The sequence below is a fragment of the Anopheles stephensi genome, chromosome 3 (assembly GCF_013141755.1).
Source record: "Anopheles stephensi strain Indian chromosome 3, UCI_ANSTEP_V1.0, whole genome shotgun sequence".
Taxonomy (NCBI): Eukaryota; Metazoa; Arthropoda; class Insecta; order Diptera; family Culicidae; genus Anopheles; species Anopheles stephensi.
Window position 1 is genome coordinate 25,316,914 of NC_050203.1, and position 14,479 is coordinate 25,331,392.

The window sequence follows — 14,479 nt, forward strand, 5'->3', positions numbered from 1 at the left end:
CGCATGTTATGCAATCATAGAGCACAGGTTCAGAGTGAAATTGATTACACTTAGCAAAAATCTCCACCTCCACGGAATTCGCTTTGCATCGATGATTTTTCACCTTCAATTATGTTTCCGCACAGCACGGACAGCAAAAAAAAAAAAAAATCGCGAGTTTTGTAAAACATTCTGGACGCCACGGCCGGACGGCGGAGTTATAGTTTTGTGCCCGGCCATGTTTTGTGCTGCACACCAGTTGTCTATTAACTGTAAAACTACAACCGGAAGTTCATGTGATGCTTATCAATCGGATGGTTCGCAGGGAGGATGGGAGAGATATGTGGAGCCTCCGACACGTACTTTGTGCTCGTGTTTTTCACCCAGACAAAAACGAGGAGGGTGATAGATTTGGCAAAATTCTAACGGTACCGCGAGTTAAAACTTTTCTTTCTGAATAGATAGAAAGAGTCTTTTACAGTTCGGTGTCTTGAAATTAACTATTTTATTGAATTCAGCCGATTCCGTTATCGGCCCATAAACGGCCCAGCAGCGATCGCCGCATCAGCATAACTCGTCGCGTTGGATACAACACGACACTCCCAATGCTGATTTAGCGATTACCGACGCTCGTTGCTAACTCGCCCCCCCTCAGATGTGAACGTCCACGATTCACTGTGTTTGTTTAGGAAATGTGACGTAGTCGGGTGTCTGATTTGGTGACGAATTATGTACTGTGACTACCGTTTGCGTGTTTTTGCACCTCTTTGTAAACCAGTAAAGCAATGCTACTCCCAGTATAATGAGAGGAAAGATGATACCTCCGAAAATGTTTATCGTTGGCCAGGTTATTTGAAAAGAGTTGTTTTGTAAGCGAATGTGCTCCAATTCTTTACGTGTCTCGATGTGCAGATTATGTAAATCTTCCAGACTTATGTTCGAAATTTCCAGCTGTCTTTTAATAAACACTCCGTCGAGTGGATATAAGTTCAACGTTCCAACTAGATCGGTGAGTTTGGATGAGTATCTCACGTCGTTTATGTAAATATCGCATGTGTTGAAGCTTATTACGAACGATCCCTGAAGTGTTCTGTTGCTTATACCACAGTTGGAGACGAGTGTAAATTTCTCTACAGAGTTAATCAATATGGCGTGATTATTAATCTGTAATATTTCAGTTTTGGCTGGACTCTTCGTAAAGTTACATTCTGCTTCTCGACCTTCCATTAATCTTGGAATGCAATCTGATTCATCCAACTCTATTTCATTGATTTTATAGATTTTCGGGGTTAGAGTGCTAACACGGTATCTGATTGCTTCGTGAGTTATGAATCTGTCATACTGGAGGTGAATCTTGCCGTCGTGGTACAGGATTGGATAAATTTTTATCTTACGGAACGTTCTTGGGTCGAGTTTGGGTGTTTTTATGAGCAGCATTATTTCTTGGCGGTTGGTGGCGATAGAGGCGTCGGCGTAGGAAAGCGCTTCTAGAGTTGTGTCGAACGGAATGTTTTCTGCTGCCAGGTTTTTTTCCAAACAATTGATTTCATATTTTGACAATATTTTTTCGTTTAAAATATTCGCTTTCGTCATAACTATACTATCAACTATTTCCTGCAGTGTGTCTATCATCTTTTTTAGGTGGAGATAAATATTGATGGAATGAATTTCTAATGATTCTGATCTGAATTGAGTTATTACGTTACGAGTTTTTTCTGTTATTTCTTTAATCTGGTTGTTAATATTCCTATTGATTGTAACTTGTGCATTATTGTCATCGATGAGATTATTAATTGTTTTGTTAATAACACGAAGATCGTTTGCATCTGGTGTTCCTGCAATAAACTTCCAAATTGTTCCTATGGAATCCCAACGTTTGAATCTTTTAGTGGGAAGCATTCTTTTCAATATGGTATTCAGTTCTTCGAATTGGTTTTGGATAATACTGGAAAATTGATTATTGCTCATTTTTTCGAAATCGTCCTTAATTGCTTGAATATAACCCTTATACGCAGTTAAATTGTAATGGTGTATGTAAATATGGCTATCTATCCTTATTCTTGCCCAACCTTCGTCCATTGCAACTATAGGTTGGTTGTCTACCTTCAGAATAGAGATCCTCGGCTCAGCTAGGGTACATACTACAAATAGAAAACTGTAAGAAGAGAACAATGATGTTAGAATGACGGTATTGTTAGCTATCTTATTTTTATATCGTTTTTATGAATTTTTCGTGAATCATTTGTGTTTATAGTGCTTTTGTTTACTTTGTTAATCTTGATTTTCTTGTATCTCGGCTTGTGTTTTAATCTGGCTCTGGTTTTTTCATAAACTGTCATATCCTCTTTTATATTTATTTCCTTTTTTCTCTTATTGTAATATGAAATATCTTTCTCCTGTTTCTTTGTTAAATTTTTGTAAACATTTTCACAAATATCTGATGAACGGACAGACGGTAAAATTATCTCATAAGGAGTATATTTAGTAGTCGAATGAATGGATGAATTATATTTGTGAAGTGAAAGCTCGATTAGATCAGAAATAGTTAAATTGTTGTTCTCAAATTTCGTTATTCGATAAATTTCTAATATGGTAGAATGGAACCTTTCTATTACTCCATTCATTTCACTTCGACCTGTAGCTGTTAAATATATTTGGATTTGGTGAGTTTTATAAAAATCTATTAGATCTTGTGTACCAAAAGATTTTTCGCCGTCCATTACTAATATTTTAGGAGGATGGTATTTTGTAATTATTTCTTTAACTGCCGGAACAATATCTAAGGCGGCTCGCGATTGAATTTCTTTAATTTGAGCGAATTTTGAAAATTTATCGATGTAAGTTAAAAAATAATGTTTTTCGAGAAACATTATATCAATGTGTGCAATTTGGAAAGGGTGTACGGGGATTGGAGTTTGTTGTTGAGGATACCGGATAGGGTTTCGGTCATATTTGTTTTCATTGCAGATACAGCAATTGGAAACAATTTTTTTATCTTGGCTAGCAGCTTTGGAAAATAGTATTTACGTAAAATTTGCGACTTATTTTCCTGGGCTCCACGATGTGCCCTATTGTGCTCTGCCGTGATTATTTCTCGTTGTTGATCTTCGTCTGTAATGTCTTCCAGAAGATTTTGAGTAAATCGAATCTTAAGGAGCTTCTGACTTCCAAAATACTTCCTATAAACCTCTTGAAATTTTCCCATTATGTCTTCACTCGTGAAAAGTCCGTTTACTTTTGATATTGTGAAATGATCCTTTAGAATCTGTAAAAGAGATGATTCGGTTATTATTTCGGAGTAAATTGTTGTATGTTTAAAATTTTGGAATGGATATTCAATTACTGTGTTTGGTTTCCCTTTTTTCAACACGATCTGGTTGTGAAAAGCATTAAGTGGTGCTTCTGTAGAGATAATGTAAAAATCGTCACTAGTTTGTGATGAATGTTGCGTACCAGTCATAGAGAAAACTATTCTGCTGAGGGCATCTGCTACAACATTGCCTTTGCCTGGTTTATACAAAATCTCGTGGTCATGCTCCTCTAAATATGCTTTCCAACGTTTTAATTTTGCGTTAGTATTTTTTTTGGGAGAGGGCAAAAGTAAGTGGTTGATGATCAGTTAATATTTTGAGTTTAGCTCCATACAAATAATTGCGGAAAGTTTGTAGTGACCAGAAAATTGCAAGCATTTCTTTCTCAGGGGTGGAATATTTCTCTTCAGTTTTAGATAGTGTTCTTGATGCGAAGTGAATTGGTTTATCTTTGCCTAATTCACCTTGAGAAAGAACGGATCCAATTGCATAATCTGAAGCATCGGTTGTCAAAATAAATGGTTTGTTAAAATCTGGATAGATGAGAATATCGCTCGATGATAGTATTTGCTTCATTTTATTGAAACATTCGATTTCTTGTTGATTTAATGTAATTTTCTTTTTGGATGTGTCAGATCCCTTTCCCCTTAAAATGTTTGTCAAAGGTTTAGCAATTTTGGCAAAGTCTTTGACAAATCGTCGATAGTAGCCCATTAATCCTAGGAAGGCACGCAAATCTTTAATGGTTTTGGGCACAGGGTATTTATTTATAACTTCTATTTTTTTATGGTTGGGTTTTATTCCCTCTGTGCAAATAATGAAACCAAGAAATTCAACTTCTTGGCGAAGGAATTCTGATTTGTCTAATTGAATTTTTAGTCCTGCATTATTTAATGTTGTCAAAATTGTGTCCAAATTTTTCAAATGATTTTCTAAATCATCGCCAAAAACTATTACGTCGTCTATATAAACGTAACATATTTTTCCAATAAAATTTCGAAGTACATCATCGATAGCCCTTTGAAATATAGCCGGTGCGTTTTTTAAACCAAACGGCATCCTAGTAAATTCGTATTTACCGTTATTAATAGCAAAAGCCGTTTTTTCAATATCTGATGCTTTCATCTTAATTTGATGGAATCCCGAAGCTAAATCTAAAGTCGAGAAATATTTTTTTCCTTTTAATTGGTCTATCACATAATTTATCTCGGGCATTGGATATTTTTCGGAGATGGTTTTAGCATTTAACATTCGATAATCGATAACCATTCTAAATTTCTTTTGTCCTGATGCATCCGGTTTTTTTGGCACAATCCATACCGGTGAAGTCCAAGCTGAGCGAGACGGTCTGATTATTCCATCCGCTAATAGCTTGTCAACTTGCTTATTTACTTCGTCAGCATATGCTGCAGGATATGGATACACTCTTTGATGGATAGGTGTATCGTCTGAAGTGTGTATTGCACATTCCACTTTGGTTGTACATGTTAGTTTACTGTCTGGTTTGTAAAATGCATCTCTGTTTTTATCTAAAACCTGGTTTAGTTTTTCTAGCTCTAATTTGGATAGATGAGATGTTCGGATCAAATTGTGGGATGACCGATTATGTGGAGAATAGTATGAGATTGGGATGACGAATCTTTTAGAGTTTCTACTCAATGTGATTTGGTCATTTTCTAGATCAATTTTAGCTTTCAATGTTTTCAACATGCTATTTCCAATGATTCCATAAAAAAAATTGTGAAATTTGTGTAACAAAAAGCGATCTTCAAAATCAATTTTGGGATGGAAAAAATTTATATTAATTGCACTAGTAGGAGCAAATGTACTATTTGCACAACTTATTTGACCTACTGAAAATTCGTACGGTTTACTGATTTCATATGCACGTGCCAATTGTGGATGTATTAAATTAATATTAGCACCTGTGTCTATTAAAAACGGAAAGTTTCCAATGGTAGTTTTAAGATAAATAAAAGGAAGGCTGGGAACTACCAACTCATCTTCCACTCTAAAAAATGGTTCTGACCATCGCGACTTGATCCCTCCAACGGATCATGCTCGTGTTGCAAATTTATGTTTTGTAATTTGTCAACAAGATTGTTTTGCTCTGTGAGCTCAAATTCATTTATTGTTTGTCCGTGACAATACCTTGCGTCGTTGGCATTTTTATTCATTTGATGAGCATATAATGGGTGAGCTTGCCTCTTTACCCACGCTTCTTGACTTGATGGTGGTCTTGGTCTTTTTTCGCCATATGTGGGTCTGTTACCATAGTCAATATGACGTGAATTTATACTTCTATCTACCTCCATTGGCTCGGGCTGTTGCCTCTGTGGGGTATATTGCTGATTAGGCAGGTAATGGGAATTGTATCGTGGAGCTGGACGAGGCGCTGCTCTAGGAGGGGGTACTGGTTGATAAACAATTTTTCTGGGTGCTACCCTAGGGGGTTGAGGCTCGAAGCCTAAATCTCTTGGCTTGGGAATATTAAGAGAATTTTGATTTCCATATTGATTTTTAAAAGGTGCTGATCGAACGTCCATATTAAAGTAATCAATGCAAAATTGATATGCTTTGCTAAGGGTCTTCGGGTCAGCAGTTTTTAATAAAGTGGATAATGGTTTTTCTAAACCTCTAATAAACGAATCCAAAGCTTTCTCTCTGAAATAGTTTATGTGGACATTTGCATGCAGAGAGTACTTACTGTCAGTTTGAACTTGTGCTATTATAGCGGCTAACAATTGGTTAACCCTGCTATAATATCCGGCGAGGCTTTCCGAATTACCCTTACGAATACACGTCAATTCATAATCCAGGGTCTTCACGTCACGCTTATCTTTATAGTAAAGCATTAGGATAGATTTTATCTGATGCCAACTACATGTTGCATTATTTGCATTTAACACATCGGAAGCTTCTCCACGGACTTTCCTTCTGATTGTTCGTTCGATCAGATGGAACTGCACAGAGTCGTCAGGAAGATCTCTATACATGATAAAAACATCTTCCACATCCGAAATCCAATTCATCAACTCATTTGGGTTTCCATCAAAAATAGGAACATCCCTCAAAAAGTCAGGGGTTTTTCCCATCTCCACGAAAGATCGTAGAACCATTTCAGTGTTGGGATTGGTCATTTTTGTGTTTTAAATGCTCACTTCACTTAACACTTGTCACGATCACGATTCACCACTAACAAATTACAGCAGAAGCTATTTAATTAAACACCAAAATTTCACTGATTTCGGATTTTTTAGGTTTTTACTTACAGTATGGTTGAGTTAATTTCCATGGGCATCTGACTTCTTTTTCTTCGGGGGAAAATTGGGCAGCTACAGCAAGATGTTCCTTTTTATCCTTCTGATGACTGGGGGCTCGCTGGCAGCAATCGGGAATTAACCACGGTGTCCCAAAGTTCGCTTCGTTATTATGATGGCTCCTTCAACCACGAGATTAGCCACAATTTTTAAATGGCTAACTTTATAGGATTTTTTTTTAACTTATACACTTCCCGCTGATTTTTTTGTCAGGTCCCTATTCGGGCGCCAGTTAAAACTTTTCTTTCTGAATAGATAGAAAGAGTCTTTTACAGTTCGGTGTCTTGAAATTAACTATTTTATTGAATTCAGCCGATTCCGTTATCGGCCCATAAACGGCCCAGCAGCGATCGCCGCATCAGCATAACTCGTCGCGTTGGATACAACACGACACTCCCAATGCTGATTTAGCGATTACCGACGCTCGTTGCTAACTCGCGTTCGCGCTTGAGGGATGAGAAATAAATAATAGACAAGTCTCTTTCATGATGCCCGTGCGTCAGCGTGCCCGGGTGGGTGGTTGGGGGGATGCAAATTGCAACCGATCGGGCAGACATTAAAATCGTTCCCTGTCAACGTTCTGCAAGAGTGAGTGCCATCCCCGGTAAGCTAGCGAACAAATTAATACAATTTAAAACGCGTTCAGTGATCTTTCGCCCTCTCGGCATTCCCAGATTGCACCTTCAATAAACCAATAAAGCTGCCAATCTGCGCTAAAGTGCTCACGTGCGGTGTGGTAGGGAATTGGAAAGGAAATAACAGTCATTGCCAGACTGAAGTATTTGCTACTCCGTTTCGTACAAACGGTGGGAGATAAAAAAAATCTTTACCAATCAGCCGTATCAACTCCTTGCCCGAAGGGCAAAGAAACAAGGCGCGCGCAACACATTGTGGGTACAAGTGTAGCGTGTATGCGCATCAAAAACCGGCCACTTGGCTCGACTGATCTCGTCGGATGCTGGTGCGTTGTAAAGCATCCCGTCTGTGATCCCGGATGGTGAGTGTCCTACAAAAAGAAAGCCAGAAAAAAAATTACGCCACACAGCTCAAGTCTTTCTACCGGCAAGCGACGAACCCACCCCCCCCCCCCCCCCCCGTTCGAACACGAGGGGCCAGCGCGCGTTCCGTTGATCTCGATACGAAGGCGGTGTATAAGGGTATGAAGCAACAAGAGCCCAACTGTCACTTAGATGGAAGGGAAGCATGATCGTTACGGGATCAAGCTACGCGGATGGATCGCACGCAAAGAATGCAGAATGCTTGCCGATGCGCTCGCAATCTCCTTTTGCGGGAGGTGGTTATGTCTAAATTTAATCAAAACCTTTAATTAGCCACCGTATGCAGCGTGTGGCAGCTAGCTAGACGTCAGAATCGAGTTTCTGCTTAGGAAGCAAGGAATTTTATCACTGCAAAAGAAGTGTGCAAAAACCAAACACGAACACGATGGTGGTTGAGTGAGACGGGGGGGGGTGGGGGGGGGTTTATTTGTAAAGAATCTTCTCTTCATTTGATTAGAGAAAAATCAGAAGAAATAATGCAATTATAATGCTCTCCACAAGCTATCAGCTCAGATACAATGTAAGAAAGATGTGGAAAAAATCATTCACTTCCGAATGAGGCTTTTTCTTATTAATCTTTTTAGAAGATCGCTTCACCATCTGTTGTCTTTCGGTTTCTATGCAATTACACACGATCGTTTCCATCGAAAAATTTAATTTCCAATGGTGTGGCTTGTTCTTTCACTTATTTCTTAGCTGTGTGTTGGGGTATTGCATGCCGGATAGGGATGCTTCTTGATGCTTCTTATTTTCCATTCTCTTCAGAGAATTTTCCGCCTTGGATTTTTTTTCTCTGAATTTCCTCCGCGCCCGGAAGTGTTTTGATTTAGCTCGTGAAATACGTACATTTGGGCCGAGTTTTTTTCGGGATTATTCTCCACCGTTTGGTTCATTGAACCATGCTTGGTGCTTCATGGGTTTTGCAGCTTTCCATCACTACCACCACCACCATCATCATCATCATCCGCATCTCACTTACTAGCAAACACGGGAGGGAATTTCTTTGGATTGATTTTAAGTACCGAACGATACCGAATCAAGCATGGAGTTTCGTGTTTCTTCCGTACCCGTAGGGTCATCGACACGATCGGTTCATCCATTCTTAAAATAAGATAGATTTCACCGGGCAGTGAGGCGAGTGAGCCCGGCGAAGGAAAACTTTAACTCCTTTCCGGTTCATGTGGTGTTCCAACCATTCACGGAGCGGAGTAGATCGATTCCGTTTCGGAATTAGGTACTGGTGGATCCAAGAAGGGGTTGTACTTGGCCGTGGTGGAAAATGTGGACGGGTGCTTTGAAGATGGTTCGAACGTTTTTCCCCGTGATATGCGTAGGTCAATGCGAACGGGAGTGTTCCATCGAACGGGAAAAGCCCTACGGGTGGGCATTAGCCAACACGTCGTCCCGTCCGAGCGCATCCCTTAGCGATGCCAATCTTTGTGTGGAAGCGCATTTCTCAAAAGGGAATTTGTGTGTGTGTGTGTGGCTGATAGTGGACAAAACAATACAATCACCCGAGGGTGCGTCGCGTACCGTGCTACATTATTTGCATACTATAAAATAATAGGGTAGCTTAATGCGGTGCCTAGTACGATGGGTAATCGACAATCTTTCAGAAGCGTTTTCGTTTTTCTTTCCCAGGTGAATAATCGCGGTGCATGCGCGCTGCTGCAGCGGTTGGGAAAAGCGCTTGCGGGCCACAGGTTTGCGATCGAGAAATCGCTGGCGCAGCTTCCGTTAAATTCTAAACCGGATAGCGATCGATTTGTGGCGGCTGGGCGGTTTCGCCTCTGATGTGTGAGTGCGTTTGTGGGCTTTCCTTCTTTATGTGTGGTGCATTCTTAAGAGGAGAAGTACATTCTTATCGGCCGATCGGGTTTTAGACGGTGATTCGAAGCAAGATTCGACAGCATATAAAATTAAAAAGCAATTGTCTTAACAACTGTGGAATAGTTCTTGAGGCGGATTAGATTAAGCGATAAACCTTCATGAAGGATGTGTTGGGGATGATTTTTTAATGTTTTGTTTTGTTTGTAAATATATTTTTTGTTTAAAAATATAACAAAAATAAAACCTGGCTTACTAAAATTATACAACTCCCATCAATCTTCGGTTGATTGGCAATTGACCACTTGGGATTAAGAAGAAGCATATACCAAATAAACAAAAATAGTACTTTGAAAATTATTGATAATGTGTTCGTTTTGATTGAAAATGGTCTAAACAACCTTATAATCCCTCAATAACATATAAGAAATTATTTGAGTTGGTTGTAGATTAACCAGGAAACAGTTTATTGATATAAAAAAGTAATTATTGTCAATCAAATATCAGTTATCATCATAAAAGTTGAATTATAATGATAAAAACAGAAATAAAAACCTAAAACTATGCGAAAAAAGACAAAGCATACAATAAACGACCCATAGTCCCTCTCCAACCAGCGGAGAGAGGAATTAATGCAATCGCCGAACAAAACGGCATGGAAAATAAAAACATAAACCAAAAAAAAGAATCAACCGGAACTAATTGAAATCGATTATAGCATTATTACGGCATGTTGCTCTTGGACGCTGATGATCATGATAATTATGGTACTGTTGATGATGAACCGCATTCGCACAACCGCAAACCACAGCCACTAAACAGTTCCAAAACAGCGGAAGGAAACGTTTTACACCGTACGGTAAGCAGTGGCACTGTACGGGAGGGAAATGGTAATGAAGTGCGTGTCGTAATGGGTCGATCGATCGATCGGGACGCATCCTGCTTTGAGCGTTTGGTTCTCCGGTTGTTCAGAGCTCACCGAAACCGCACAGTAGCAAATGGTTGTGGCTCGTTTTCCCGTTTTGATTCCGTTCCGTTTCTTTCCTGTTCGGGGCAGCATCCGGTTTCGAAAGGTTCTGGGAGGCTGCGATTGACGCAAGCCTTGTTAAGTGGAAAGGTATTATAATGCGTTGATGCGTGAAGGAAGGTTGTTAGCGATTAGGAAGCGCGTGAGAGAGGGCCCGAGATACGTCAACATCGTAACGTCTTCAAGAAACGCATGTTGCGCGAATCACCTTACCGCCTGTCACCTGATTATTAATGACAGCAATGAAATCACAGAGGGCACACGGAACTACCACATCACGGGGCCGGGCGCGTGTTTGATCGAGCTAGCTGACAAGCGGTGCGTGTAGGGAAGGCCATAATTAACCGCCGCATCCTTCCCAACGTACGAAGGGTGCGATCCGCGTCGTCGTGCGGACATGGCACCAGTCCGCATATCTTCCGGCATATCACTGAGGTGCGCCGTGTGTGTGTGTGTACCAGGCGTAATCCTCTTTAGAAAGAGACAGAGAGAGAGAGAGGTAGGAAGAAATAGGAGCCAACAGACGCCCTATCTGCATACGGCAATGTTGGGGCGTTGTTTGCAGATGCCACAAATCAGTGCAGCAAGAGATGCGCTTGTTCGCATATCCAGTGGTGAGCAATTTTTCTGATCGTTGAGAATGATACGAGAATTTTATTTTCAGTTAAGAACAATTGATCTAAATTACAAATTTCAAAGACGTTTTGATTACATATTTTTTACATTTTTTAAATTTATAGTTTGTTTTAGCGTTATTTTTATCCTTTTTTTATTTTTTTATAGTGTTTTACATTGGCTCATATTAATAGAGATTTATAAGGCACAATTTTGAACTTGTTCATTGGGTTGTTCATCCCTGCCATCCTAAATCAGTCTGCTCTCGTTTGCATGTGATTACTTCACTCGATCCACAAACCTCGGCTGCAGGTATGATGTGCAGCGCGTCGTAGACAAATCGGGGCGGGGGAAAAACGGGGAAAAAAACCTCAGGTTCAGTTGGTACATTGCAATTTCTTCCCATTACGCCTATGCACTTGGCGGTTCCGTCCGGTAGTCCTTCGCGTCGTGCAGCAAAAAAACCCTGACACAACCGCGCGCACAAGGGCAAGGGCAGTTGGCGTGTCGACTAATGATCTCATTCCAGCCCGAACCTGCGGACGTCGCATTCGGCGCGAGCCAGTTGCGCAAGCCGTACCAACTTTAGCGGCCAGTCCTTCCGACTGGCTGCAGCAAACATACAGCTCCCCCTGCCCGCTCCATCCCCCTTATGCATACCGAGCTTTGATTTATGTTACGGTGCGGAAGAATTTATGCTCGGTGGCAGCGCGTTGAAAAGCGGAAAAACTGGTCTAGTCTTCGGGAATTCATTGGCAAAAACTGCTCGGCGAGCGTGTGGATTTGCATTCACCCAATCCCGTCGCTTGACCGTTTAATAAATGGTACGAATTTGTTACTACAATTATGGGGGTCTAGCATTGGATGGGGTGTTGCTTTTTTTTTGCTTTACGATGCCAGCCAGCTTTGCCAGGCTGGTGTGGTTTGCTTCGGTAGGCGGTACAGGTGATGCAGAATCTAGCGCTGCTCTGGTTTCGCTCGGCGAGGACGCGGCGTTTGCGGTCGTTTCTGCTGTACCATAAAGTAAACCATCATATGGTGTAGTTCCCGTTTGGCGCTGTTACATAAATGACAGGATCGTTAGCGTGGAGGATGAGTTGAGCCGATCGCAACGGAGTTGGAGTGTGGTTAGGAAGCTATCTTAATGGTTGCTGTGAGGGATTTATGTGAGCTGGCAAGTGGCTTTAAAATTGATATTTGATGGCACGAGCGTTTTAGAATGTTTATTCAAAGGATTCACGGCATGAGGATGTCATGCGAGCTGTATTTTTACGATTTACTAATCAGCTAGAGAGTGATTAGGAGCACAAGAGTAGTTAAAGTTAAGAGTTCAGCAGATGCGAAGCTGTTAAAAATAGTACTTAGCTGTAATTAGCGAGTTCAAAAGGAACATTAGGCTAAATGTATCTTCATGTTCGGCTTGACACAACGATGACAGATCTCTCCAAATGTCATGCCTCGTGAGAGGTGTTTGACACTAAGATGATTGATGTCGTGTTATCGTGTATCCTGGCGTCACGAATAGAAGGGCAAAAGGAAAATGTAAGAAGAATCTTTCATTCATTTAATTTTGAACGAAAAGATATAATCTGAAATACAGTATGACTGTATCATATTAATATTAGAGAATAGAATTATAGAATATTAATAAAAATATATCTAATGAACCAGTTAAAAGTGAATTAGAAGTTCGTATGAAAATACTCAAATAAATAAATAAATAAATAAAGCCCTATATGCACCAACAATTATATTAGTCTACTAATGTTATTTCTGTGCATAACGTCTAATGCTTTCTTATCGTAAAAGGCTTAACGGTCCCTTAAATAAAAGTATTTTTTTTCAAATAAATTAATTCCTTCATTCGTTAATCGTAAAGCCACATGCAACAGTTCCTTCTTCCATCCAGTTTCATTACTTTGAATGCAGCATTTTGCCTGCCGGGATCAATACCCATTACTCAGTGGCTCAGATAGTCATCCGACACAGAGTAAAGACAAAAAAAAGCACGGGTGGCAAAAGCGCACCCCCAGCGGCAAACCGATCGTCCACCACGGTCCCGGTAAGCCGGCACAGATAAGTTGCGCAAGAAATATCAAATGTTTAAATAATTTTAATAGCCACCATTTCGCAAATCGTAATCATGCACAGGGAGACACACACACACATACAGACACTCCATATGGTTCTGCATCTCAAAAAGTCATTTGAGGTTTGCCGACTTGCCACTGCAATTTTGCCCTTCGGCGAAGATTTTGTACCTCGATCCTCGATGGCGCGACCTTGATCGGTAGCAAACGGCCGCATACGTACGGCCGCGTTCCGTAATCTTCCGATCCTAACGGATTGAGATTTTTCTTTTGCCTCAAAACGTTGCACACAAAGAAGACACCGAGGGTGCATTTTTGTCGATTAAGCATCCGCGAAGCGGTGGCAATAAAAATCACGGACAAGGACAAGCAACAGCTTATAGGCTTCGTTGGCGCAGAGGAAGATAGTCAAGCTAGCAGAAGGTGGTTCGTTCTGCTGTGATTTGTTCTTTTGGGGAGTCCGGCTTTTTTCAGTGTTGCTGCTGCTCCTGCCCCAAACACCCGATGTTTTCTCACCCGGTTACATACGCGACCCGCGTTTGCAGAACCCAAGCCGATCGCCCAGCTTGCTAGATGATATTTTAATGATAATTATACGTGCTTTCTACCGTGTGCCGGAGGCAAATGAATATTTATAAGTGCATCTAGCGAATTCCGCGGTCGGTTTAGCGTGTGTGTGTGTATCGGTGGAGTGCACCCCGTGCAGGAATTGCATATTAATTGATCATTTGTCAACCGTCTCAGACCTCAGACAGCTCCTCTCGATCTCTTCACCCGGTGGATGCAACGATGATAATTTTTCTTCATATTTCTTCAGCGATCCTTGCTACTTGCTACTCTGCAACAGCAATCGAAGCGAAAAAGGCTGTTTTTTTGCAGGCGTGAAAAGTCACACAAACGATCATCGGTGAGCTACAAAATCCTTCCGGTTTTTTACGCCACCGTACTGCAGCAAGTGGGAATGCGAAGATTGTGCAGCGATAGGGACAAATCGTGGGGCTGGTTGGTTGGTTGGTTGGTTGGTTGGCGGCCAAAAGTGATGAAACATTTCAAGCGTCGCTGAGCATGGTTTAACATTCATCTTTATCTTTATAAGCTTCTGATTGATGGTACTTTTCCAAGCAGGCGATTGTTTGCCATTTTAGTGTGTAAGAGGAAAACTTTTACCGAACGTGTAATACATCTTAAAAGTGGGTTAATAAAATTCATAAATTCTTTAATTTATCAAAACTCAACTGCTGCATGTTTGCTG

The 14,479-nt window shown here is 40.7% G+C and overlaps 1 protein-coding gene across 1 annotated transcript in view; it reads left to right on the plus strand.

Annotated features, from left to right (window-relative positions):
• Positions 1–14,479, plus strand: part of LOC118511408 — an 87,269-nt gene that overhangs the window by 13,885 nt on the left and 58,905 nt on the right. The gene's annotated exons all lie outside the window — the stretch shown is intronic.